Raw genomic sequence first — 12,251 nt, forward strand, 5'->3', positions numbered from 1 at the left:
AGAGTGCTTTGTTTTGTGTGAGAGGGTGCCCTAGCATGAGCTGAGCCCATCTGCAGCTTTCGGAATCCCTTCATTATAGCTGGTCTGGCCATACCATATACTCTTAAGTGCATTCTAATCCTTGCGGTTAATGCTAACTTTGGTTTGGCTTTAACAAAACATGTCGTGTTTGGTGTCAAACACTTTGGAATAGTACCCCCACCCCCCTTCCCCCCCCTGCCAGTTCTGGTGACGGGGGTAGCCTTCCATCCTTCTAGAGGGAGAGGACATGTAAACACTTACTTTCCCGGTAATAGTTTAAAAGAGCCCCAGCATCACAAAATGGATGCTGCGGCACAGACACAGGTCTGACCTCCTGCTGCTGGACAAAACTCTGGCAGGGGAGACCTGGATAATAGGTTTCTCGTCCTCACCTCCTCAGACAGGCTTTACTGTATTGGGGCAGGGTGGGTAGCATTCAGTGAATGCTTTTCAGACACTGTCTGGGGCACACAAGGTGTCTCATTAATTTCCCAGTTCAAACCAGTTGCTGGGGCACTCAGCCCCAGCTCTGGCGCGAAACTGGACAAAGGGGAAGGGGTGTAACCACCCCATCCCCAGCTCCTCCCATAGGTGGGACCTGTTGGACTTGGGCCGTTTTGGAATGTTCACCACTAGACATTTTGCCTTTAGCCCCTGGCATGGTGGTAGTGATTTTAGGCCTCTGCGCATCTTAGCACTGTGGCCCAGTGTAAAGAGCGTGCCCACTCTGAGTGCATGTCCTGAGAGTGGCCTGCCCTCCTAAAGGAATGCATGGGGGATATGTGTATCCATTGTACAGACCCCCAGGATACAGCGGCATGGATTCGCAAATTTAGCGGCACAAAAATGAAAATTTAGCGGCAGAAATATGGAAATTTAGCGGCAACTTTGCAGCATTTTATTTGGCCATTTTTCCTACAACAAACACAGATATCTTAGCTTTTTTAGTTATTTAACAACATGAAGCTATGTATATTTGGTTTAATTACATGTAGACACTTTGTTTCCCTCAAAAAGCATGTACAGATATTCGAGTGTATATAGATATGGTTTGGGAATTCTCAACGTGTCAAATCCTGGTGCTGGTCGTGGGGAAATGAAGTGGTGAAGTATTCCAGGGGCGTGACGTCGTTGGACAGTCCGCACCATTGGTCTCTTGAAGTGCGTGCTCTGATTGTTGTCGAACCAGACCTGGAGTAGGTGATGGCGTGACTGAGTGAGATGTCAAATGCAGAGTTCACCCGAGTCCACCGTGATGCACACCCTTTGGCTCACAGCCCTACTTATGCCTCGTCGTGATGCAGGGTGCACTTTCGGTTCTCTGCAGCTATATGTGTACTGTAAATGCACCCTCTCCTAACTCCTAAACTCCAACGTGCAGAACTCCCTATGCATTCCCAAGTCCAATGGCAAATCCAGAAGTCTCTTCTAAGTAGCTGCCTGCCCCTACCAATCCCCACACATGTGCAACGCAAACAACCTGCTCGCTTTCAAGAAACTGCTGGAAACATATCTCTTCAAGAACATGTTCCACACTTTCTTGCATCCTTCTCTTTTCTCTCTGCCCCTAGAAGCAATTCAGGCATCCGGTGCACACTATTTAAATATACGTAAATAAAATAAGTATTCAGTGACAGTGCAGCTTGCATTGTGGGCACCCCACGTGCAAAATCGTATGCAGTGTTGTGGTCAGGAGTATAGGGTGGTATTTGGGCACGCACAGCTATCTTCCCTAAAGGGCTGTAGTGACTGTGCGAGGTTGGACCTGAAGAAGAAAGGCTGGAGTGCACATTAGATAAAAACAAACACTCCTGAGGGCATTGTGGTGTTGTATTTACCAAAGCCTCCATCAATCTGGGCGTGTACCTGGCTAGGTAATAAAGGACCTCCTCTGGCAATTGAGTGGCATTTATTTTCTACCACAGATCTACCCGGTCCAAGGCGCCCAGGGGCCATTTCCCCTAAGAAGTGTAACAATTCAGACTATTTTAGGTCACACAAAGCTATAATAGTGGCATGAGCGGTTGGGATTATTAATTTTCAATCTATATTGTGTAAATATAACACTGCTGTTGTGCTAATCTCAAAATTAAAAACAGTGCCAACATCTGAAACTAGGGGTGGTACACTTTTGCAGACACTTGGTAACATATAAGACTTTGTAAGACATATAAGACTTTAATGCCCCTCAATCACTGTGACTGTGTTTTGTAAATATTGCGTAAATATTGCGTAATTGGGACTTTTGCAGCTGTTTTACTGTACTCTTGATTTACTAGGCCCTTCTAATTATTTTTACTACAGAACTTCACCTAATGCCACTTATTGGGTTCTTGTTTCCGGTCTTTCAGGTCCTCTCCTGACTTGCAATGATTGAAGAGCGAAATTTTTTCATAACATTGGTAATTTGTCTGAGGTCGCTTGCAAATAGGACCCCCCAGGATATAGTGGCATGGATTAGCTTTTGAAAAAATACAGCGATATCTACAAAAGTGCCGATTTCGTGGGCACTTTTGTAAAAATTGCGGCATTTTTACAAAAGTGCCGATTTCACGGCAAACCGCGAAATCGCGATATCCTGGAGGGTCTGATTGTAGTTCCTGATATGTGGGAGTGCAGGGTCAAGTTTGGTATGTGCGAACTCTTGAGAATAAATGTTGCGCGATGGTGTGAGCAGATTTATTGTGTCTAGTGGAGAAGTGCTACTTTTAGAAGTTGCCATTTCTGTGTGCTGTGAGATGTGGATTGCCTGTCTGGCTTGTGAGTGACAGGGGCTGGCTGGTGTGGTTGGCTCCATGAGCCAGGATGAGTCTGCCCGGTGGTGAATAGGGAGATCTGCATGTAGATGGGAGGGAGAAGTTGCACCTGGGGCCTGAATAGGGCTGTGCCTTCCCTCTACAATGTTGGCTCCGCCCCCTGTGGTGTGTCTGATGTCCCTGGCCTGTCTTGTGAATAGAGAGGGGAGCTGAGCAAAACAAAGTGCTCCAGAACCAGTTGTGCCTGGCTATCCCCTTGCCTGCACCTTTGAGAACAAACGATTTAGCTGTATAAAAGGAGGGGCTGTGACCCCATGAAGATGTTCTTGTTTGTGGACTTCAATCTTCCAGGGGCGTGCTGATGCTGGGGCCCAGGGGAAGGCTTATCTCCCTGGGCTTTGCCCTGCCCCTGGATGCCTGGAGGACTCCTTGGGACCCTTCTTCCTGTCCCAGCTAAGCACTAGGACTATTTTTGAGCTATTGTTCCCTTTGGGACTGGGTGTCTGTACGTTTAGCGCCTGGGCGCTTTATCTCAATTATGCCCGCTTATTTTAATATTCCATTGCAGGTGCCCACCCTGCATTGTGTCCGCTTGTTTTATAATTAATTATCCCCAGTGCGCAGGTGCCCACCCTGCGTCTTTCTAATTACTTTATAATTAATCAGGGTGCCTACACCGCTTATTTGAGTCTAACGCGGGTGCCCATCCACTTCTACAGTCATATTCAACCCGTGGGAGCCTACCCCTCATTGCCCGATAATACTTTAGTGACCGTTGCGGGAGCCCACCCCGCGCTTTCAGCCTTTTTCGCTCCCGGCCACTCCAGTGCAACCCGGAAGACAGGCGCCGTCCCTGGGACATGGGCGGGGCCTGGTGAACTCTGTTTCCTCTTCACCCTGCCTGGGGAAGTAGTCCCGCACCTGGCTGGTCTCCCGTGTAGAGAGGGAGACTGGAGATGCTCCCCGTCGCGCTGAGAGGAGATCCGAGTCCCTTGACCCCAGAGCCTGCCTTCCGCCACTGAGAAGACAGCACTGGTGGAGAGAGAGCACCGTGTGGAAGGCGCAGCTCCAGAGCTGATGAGTGCAGCTCGACGGAGTTTGGGGGGGAGGTGGCAGAGTCAGAGCGGCCCGTCTCGCAGTGGGTTGCTCCAACGTTGTTAATCCACCTCCTGGGAGCCCCCGTGGGCCCCCGTGCTCGGGGGCAAGTTCTGCTTTGGCCCTGATTTGTTTAAAGTCCCTGTGAGGGGCTTGGGGCCTCATTTGTTCCACAGAGCCCCGTGGGGCTTCCATGCTTTTGGCCCCATTACTCGTAGAGCCTAGATGGCTTCAATGCTTCCTAATATTTCTTGGAGCCTAGATGGCTCCAAAACTTCCTAATATTTCTCAGAGCCCAGATGGCTCCAACTGGGGGCATGTTTGATTCCAGAGCCTCCGTGGCTCCAACAAGCCCCCAGTTGTTTTCAGAGCCAGATGGCTCCCAGAGGGACATTATTTATTTACTGAGCCCCGTGTGACTCCAACGCTTTGCACATTTTGTTCTAAGGGCTACTGTGAGCCCATGCAGCATTTTATAACTTCCCAGCTGCCCAGCAAGTAGTGGGCAGCTGCACCCTTTAGGTCTTTTTGCATTTTAAGGGACATGTGTTAAGTCAAGGAGTGAGACGCACTCCTTTGCCCTACCTCGGCCTGCACAGATGCGCAGCACTTAGTGCCAGCTGCTACATTTAGGCCCTTCATTGAGGACTCCCAGCTGCCCAGCAAGTAGTGGGAAGCTGTAACGTTCAGGTTTGCGCCAAGTGCACCCCTTTGACTGTCACTGCATTTGCAGCGTGCTCTGACTTTGGACAGAGGACATTTGAGCCCCTTAGAGATGGCCAGTTGGCCCTCGCGACTGCTAGATTTATAGGGCCAGAGACCCTAGTGTGATTTATATAGGTGCTAGGAAATGCAATGTTTATGTAGTATGGTTTATGCACCTTGATTTATGCTTATAGATGTGCTTTTATGCTTATTAAGGTTTTACCTACTGTCTTATGTTTTATTTGCTTCTCTACTGTGGTCTAGGTTTGATTTATTCCCTACTACAGGTTATGTTATTAAGTTTAGTTTCTAATGCAAGTTATGTTTGGGAGATTATGGTCCACCAGATTTTATCTTATGAGGTTGGCGCAGAATAGAGTTCTCGCCTTATGTGATACTGTGCCTATTATGATTTATGTTACAGGTTGACACTGAGTATAGTGTCTGCCAGTGATTACTGGCTGTGTTCTAAGTTCATGATACATTCTTGCTTTTACTATTTTTACCAAGTGTTGAATCTGACAGTGGCCCACGTTGCCCTGTCATGTGTAAATAATCCCTTGTAAATATTACCCGTTCCAGTTGGCACAATGTATATGGTGTGATTACTATCTAATATGTTTTATTACAATACAAAGGCTGTTTTTATATATAATTTTGTGTGGAGTTCCTTTTGTGGTTTGCCTAGTATGTTGTTACTGTGTGAGTTGTGCAAATGCTGTACACATCGCCACTGAGATAAGCCTAACTGCTCGTGCCAAGCTACCAAGGAGGTGAACAGGAGTTATCTTTGGCGTGTAACTCCCTTTCCCTCACTAGAGTGGTGGTCTCTGCCTGGCTTTGGCACAAGCCTTAGCCAACCAGAGAACCCAATTTCTAACAGGACCTTAGAGTTAGTCCAACCCCTAAACTTAGTTTAAGTATAGGAACCCAGTCCCTAGGACTTTAGATTACCCTGGACGAAATTCTGAAGAAGAAATCTTGGACCTTCGACATTACTGGAAGACGGAAGAAATCTCCCGTGTGTTCAAGGAGTGACTCCCTTGTTCAAACAGGCACCAAAGAAGCATCTTGCTGGTCTGCATTTTCCAGGCTCCTGCCGGACCCTGAAGAATCTGTGACACAGGACATGGACCTCCAGACATCTCCGAGGCTGACACGAGTCCCCAGCAAAGCTGAGACCTGTAGCCATCACGAGGGAACCGGAATGCCTGGACATCCAACACATTTGCTAGTGCATTGACTTCCCTAGCTTTTCCGAAGTTGTGCATTGGGCTACGTATAGTACAAGCCCTGAGCATCTTTTGCAGCGAAGATCACGAGCCTACACCACGCCTCCTGGTCCTCGTGGCTGAAGAGTCAAGCTTCACCTACTTCACTTGAAAGCACCCAACATTGGCTGGCATCTTCTTGTCGCCATCCTGGTCACTGGCTACTGACCCAGACTCTGTCCCCTCTGCTTTCAGGTTCTTCAGATCTCTGATCCACCCTTGGATACATCCGGACACTTTTCTCCTGTTCGCCAGCAGCACTTCTTGGCAGCTCTCCATAGGAAACAACGACGAAACCCGACACAAAAAGACACCTATGCACCCGGCTTCCCTGGGTGAGGTAACATGAATACTTTGGTGCTCCCGTGGGTCTTGACTCTCGGAGTGTCCAGTACTGAAGGGGTTCCCTCGTAGTCCACTCCTAAGTATCCCTAATCTTTAACTTTGTAACTTGTGCTATTTACTGTGAGCTATTTAAGTTCTTGTATTGTATTTTTGCCCCTAACCTCATCCAGAGGCTAGAGGGGTTGTGTTTAGAATAAATACATATATATTTGATATATACCTGGTGTGGTGCTCTTTCCTTTGGTCATTCAAGAGATTATAGACTGGTAAAACAAGCTTCTTCAAGACTTAGCCTGAAGGCTGCTCTCCACAGCTACCACTAGGATAGATTTCCACATAGGTTGTCTTTAAACCTACCATCAATCAAGGTACTTTGGACTGGTGCAAGGTTCCCACTAGAATAGTGGACTTCATATGCCAGGCCAACTTCTCACACATGGGACAATGGTTCAGCCCACTTCTGCCACTGGCTAAATTCACTATGAGGGGTGGTATTCTGTCTTTTCACAAGGAGCTCAACTACACACCAAGCAGATCCCTTAAGTGCCTAAAACTACTGTGGTAATACTTACTTTTTTGAGCACATGGATGACTGAGAGCAGTTTCCCCAACTATAAAAGTGTGTAAAATCCATGATAAAGCACAACAAGCATTGACAAAGCCAATAGTGTGGCTTCCATTGCCAGAGCTATAGGCTTTGACAATGCTTGTTTTTATCTATATATGGCAGTGGTGGTTAGCAGGGAATAGGGGTTGCAGGGTGGCTCAAAATGTTTTTTAAAAACACTTACCATTTGCCGGCCACCGTCTCTCCTCTACTTCGGTCCCTTCCCATGCCACCTTCTCCTCAGCTTCAGTGGAACCAGTAAGAACACAGGTTCCCTCCCCTAAGCCAATCACAACACTGCACCATGGTTCAGTGCTCAGATGGTGACAGGGAGCCTGTGCATGTTCCTCACCAGGCTGTGTAATGCAGCCTGGTGGGTAACATGCAAAATGAGCATCCATTCCATTTTAAACTTTATTCGACAATTAAGTCATAAAAGCATTCATAAAACATACATTAAAAAAAACACAGTTTTTCTATATAAAATCCAATAGAACAGTTCAATAAATATCTAAGAATAGATTAAACTACTATAACCTATTGCCGAATATCAATTACTGATGCACTCAGGGGTCAATCGTCTACCCTCCTTCGACAGTAGGTGACCTTAATAGATGACCTAGTGTCAACAATACTGAAATTTGAAAATGGACACTTGATGTCCGTTTTGTGCCAAATGCAACAACAATTTAACCGTACTATCCTTGCAACCTTGTTCAGTGTCGGAAGCTTTAAGAATATCGTCTACATATTGGAGTAATACGTTACCTGCAGGAAGCGCAAGGGAGTCCAATTGGGCTTTTAAAGCTTGACTATACCTACTAGGGCTCTCAGGATAGCCCTGAGGAGCTCCACAGAATCTAAAGCTTCTGCCAGCTAGTGTAAAACTGAACAATTACCCGCTGTCTGGATGGATCGGAATACTGAAGAATGCATTTTTTAAGTCAATGACAGAAAAGAACTTAGCTGTAGAAGGAATCATCGTAAAAAGAGCAGTATTGTCAGGCACCACTGGGAACTAGGGAACCACTATTTTGTTAATTTTGCACAAATCAATCACAAAGCGATAGACGTCGGCAGAGGTACCCCAAGGTGCTCTTTTAAGATTGGGAAGAATAGGGCTATTGCAAACATTATAATTAGGCTCCTCAACCACATATTTTTTAAACAAATCCTGTATAATCTCCAATAGAGCTCGCACTCCTGCCTGCTGTAATTTATACTGAGGGATGCGGGGCAAACTGGCATTGTCTTTAACTCGAATAGAAACAGGTGGTACTTTTAACAATCCCACGTCTGTGTCACCTGTCACCCACACAGTGGGGGGCATGTCCTTAAATTCAGCTGGAAGGGGTGCATCCTTAAACAAACACTGTCTAGCACATACTACGTTTAGGCCAACAGTCATGTAAACACCTTCTGGAGAGCAATAAATTGTAGCATGCAACTTCTTCAACAAATCCAAACCCATTAAATTTTCTCCATATTTAGACATCAACAAAAATGGCGAATCTACAGTAAAAGGACCTATAGTCAATGCGAGGTGTTTAGAAATGGGGCTTACAACCGGTACACCAGAAAATCCGACCAAAATCTTATTATGGCCAGACAGAACTGCCCCAGGGACCAAAGAACGAGAAATAGAGCTATTTGTTACACCTGCATCCAACAAAAACTCCTTAGTTGAGCTATGCAAATCCACAGTAATGTAAGGACCACGCTGATCTACAAGTATCTGAACTGTCCTTGGCAGTCCTATCTGTGAAACATTCCTGTCACCTCATCCATGTCATAGTCATCATGATAATACTGTCCGCCCCGAGCGTCATCTAAATAGTTACTATCCGGGCCATCCTGTGAGGCCGTGGCATGCTGAGCTCTGTCCTGCCTGCCAGCTTCCCACCCTGTCCATGATAACCTCGTCCTCTAGGGGCCACGACTTTCTGCAACAACACTGGACACTCTCTACACCAATGTCCCTTCCCCTTGCAAAATGCACACTGATATGGCCCCACTGGCATAGTATTCCAGATAGTACGGTAAAGCTGCTGGTCCGAACCACCCCTTCCTCAACCGTGCCCCAGAGAAACCTGCTGTAACAACAACGTAGTCTTCGAATCCTTATGATTTTTTCTCCGTCTTCTTTGAATTTGTTTTAAAAGAATAAAAGATGATTTAGGTTTCTATGGCATTTTTCCAAATCAAGATGATTAAATTGTAAATAGAAAGTGACAGCTGTGAATGTAGTGGATGCATGCTTGAATGTGTGTAAAGGTTGAAGGAGACATTGAATGGGGGAAATATGTAAATTTAAATGTTTTACTGTGCTATTTGTGTTACAATCATGATGTGAAAAAAGTTAATGTTTTGTAAATTTGAAAAAATGTTCGTCTTGACAAAAAGCTAATTAAAAAGGAAAAGATTTATTCATGACAGAACTAGAAGTCTATAGCACTTGTTGTTTGGTCTTTTCGAAATGGTTGCACTAATTAGGTTATAATTAAAAGAACAGTATTGGCATTTGTTTAGTTTAATCTAGGTCAGTGGCTAGGCCTTACTGTTGGTAGCCCAAACCCAGTGGTGTTATTAGAAACAACAGGCGTAGCAGGGAGACTGGTAGCCATTGTAGCCGCAGATGGCGAGGGCACAGAGAGGACAGGAGTCACTGTGGCCAAAACAGATGGATCAATAGCAGAAGAAGCAGAAACAGCAGAGACATTAGGAGCGGGTGGCTGAGGTGGTGATAGGGCAGGGTATATTCTCTGCAGGGCGTACGGAGGTGGGGGTCATGTATCTAACAATTCCTATACAAAAGTTTCATTCTCTTCTCGAACTACATAAGACTTTTCACATTGTAATCGAAATATCCTATTTGCACACTCTATTCCTTTTTCTATCTCTCTCTATCATGCGCTACAGCCTTCTGAGTCGCTAGTTGCATTCTCCCTTTCGGGCCTCTTTTACTGCTTTTATCTGCCTCTGTTTGGCTTCCTTCTGCCATGTCAGGACAGTATCAAACATAGACTGCCTACTTCTCCTTGCAAACAGTTTTACCTGCAAGAACTCCATTTTCTGCTCATCAAAAGTACTTGTCAAAGGTCACTGCAACTCGGCATTGTCCCTTGTATATTTGTGCCATAGTGTCCTAAATATAAAAGGGCCAATAACATGTTTCACATACATATCAAAATTTGGAGTGCATTCCGGAGGCGCTGGGTCGCTTTCTTCCAAATGAGCATCAGCAGAACAACAACGACAGCCCAAAAAAACATTTTGCTGAAACAAGGCATTCTCAAAAGATAACAAGTTCACTGCTTATGCCTAAAATGTATTTGCAAATACCTTTACCAAAGTTGATCCTTAGACCACATAAAATACAAATCAAAGTGGTACCATGTTCATAAAGAACTCAAAGAAATTCAAGTGCTTGTCCAAAGACAGTCTTCAAACCATAGAGGTACAGGTAATCAAAGGAAGAGTGACCATAAAGGTAAAGTATATAAAGGAGGTGGGTGTCGCACGTGAAGTCTGAGGCCAGTTGTAAGTGGTCCGGTGGTAAGACCAATTTCAAGAAAAAATACACTGTTTTTTCAGGAAACCCTCACTCACCCTAGTGGTGACATGCTTCATCATCGGGTCCACCGGGAGAGATCGAATACCTCCCCGGTGTGCTGCGACGCCAGGAGACTGCGGAGCAGGTTTTTGTGTGAAGATGAAGTGTGAAAAAATGCTGAGGTTTAAAAATGTCAGAGGTTGTACCAAAAAAACTTTATTCACTGGTCAACCTGACATATTAAAAACAAGATATGTGAAGGGAAACTAACCAATTACTTTATACTGGTGTTTACCCTGTGGAGAAGGTCAACATGTTTCTGCCCGTTTTTATGTGTTACTTTACTGGGCTTTCATCAGGACCGGTAAGCGAGTGTGCCAATGACAGGAGGGGCGCGCTAAGGCCCGCCCTGCCAATGGTCGTGAAAGTTAAAAATAGCACTATGTGTAAAAATGGTGCAAAAAGAAAGAAAAACAAACTCATAAGTAGTGGGGTTTTACCTCTTTTGCGAGGAACCTAGGAGTCTGTAGGAGGGAAAATGACAAACAGACAAATACAAACATAAACACAAAGATATCGAATCAATGATTTGTGCATATGTACAGTGGCCATAAAGAGTGACTTTGTGGCATGACACGTGCTTGCATACCTATCAAGGGCCGTGGCCGGTATGCCTGGGTTGAGTAGTTGAGGTCATGCCGAAATCCGAAGTGGAGGGGCCTCAACTAACGCTGATTAAATCTGTTCAGCGCGGGCTGTTGCATATGTGTGGTATAGCAACAGTGGCTAAACAGGCAGACTTGTCATGTCTAAGTCTATTTGTGAGGAAGTACAAGAAATATCATACTACCTATGGTGGGGTGTCAGGGAATGAACCCCGAAGGAAAACAATGTTAGAGCAGTGTTCCGGTGCAAAGCGCCGTGACACTGCTGGCCGTGGTATATAAATTACCCAAGCACACAACACTAAGTACAAGGTATAGGAAAAATGTCCTCACTTGTAAAGAAATAGATCCACACCCCATAGAACACAGGAGGGGGGTGGGAGCGACAATGGCACACCCTGTAAATAAGGGGGAGAGAGAAACAGATACACACAAAGGAGGTTTTTAGAACTGGCAGGGTCCCATTCATACAACTTATCTGGTTAGAATGATGTCTCCAAAGTAAGGTCTCTTACGCCCGCAACGCTCAGCACCCGCTCGGCACCTAGCTGCACCCTCACTGGATCTCGTGGATCCATTGCGACGGGCGAGCGAGGCGTTTATGGGGCGGTGGCTGCGCGCGGGCCAATCGGACGCCTTAGATGAAAGCGAGGCTTGGAGCCCAAAGCCGTTAAGCCTATGGGGGACGAAGGAAGGTGCTCGCGTAATCTCGCGAGAGGTCTTGAAAGCGAGGCTTGCATTGAGACGCAAGCCTCGATCCTGGGATGGGCGGGGTCCGCCCTTCTATACTCCTCCCCGGGATGTTGTCTAGGTGCTCACGAGATCACGTGAGAGATTGCCTGAGATGACAACGAGGCTTGCAACTAAAGCTATAATGAAACGCAAGCCTGGATTTTGGAGTGGGAGATGTTAGTACTATGCGGGAAAGCGCAATGTCCAGCATGTGTTACCCAGTATAGATGAAGACATAAATGAACAGCATAAGTATGGGAACCCTAATCAGGATAGCTGATTCAGGTTGTTAACATGGGAATTTGTTAATGAATGAATCTTAATAGCAGCGCTGGTGTGAATAAATCACTCAACACGTATGGTTGTGGTATTTGCATTCAAGGTGGGAGGGCATAAGAGAACTCAGGATAGTTTTAGTGTTTTAGGACGCTGGTCCACGGAATTTGGTCATTTAGTCCATTAATATGGGTGCTGAGTCGATAGACCCAGCGCTGTTCTTTT

Source organism: Lissotriton vulgaris, chromosome 10, assembly GCF_964263255.1.
Source record: "Lissotriton vulgaris chromosome 10, aLisVul1.2, whole genome shotgun sequence".
NCBI lineage: Eukaryota > Metazoa > Chordata > Amphibia > Caudata > Salamandridae > Lissotriton > Lissotriton vulgaris.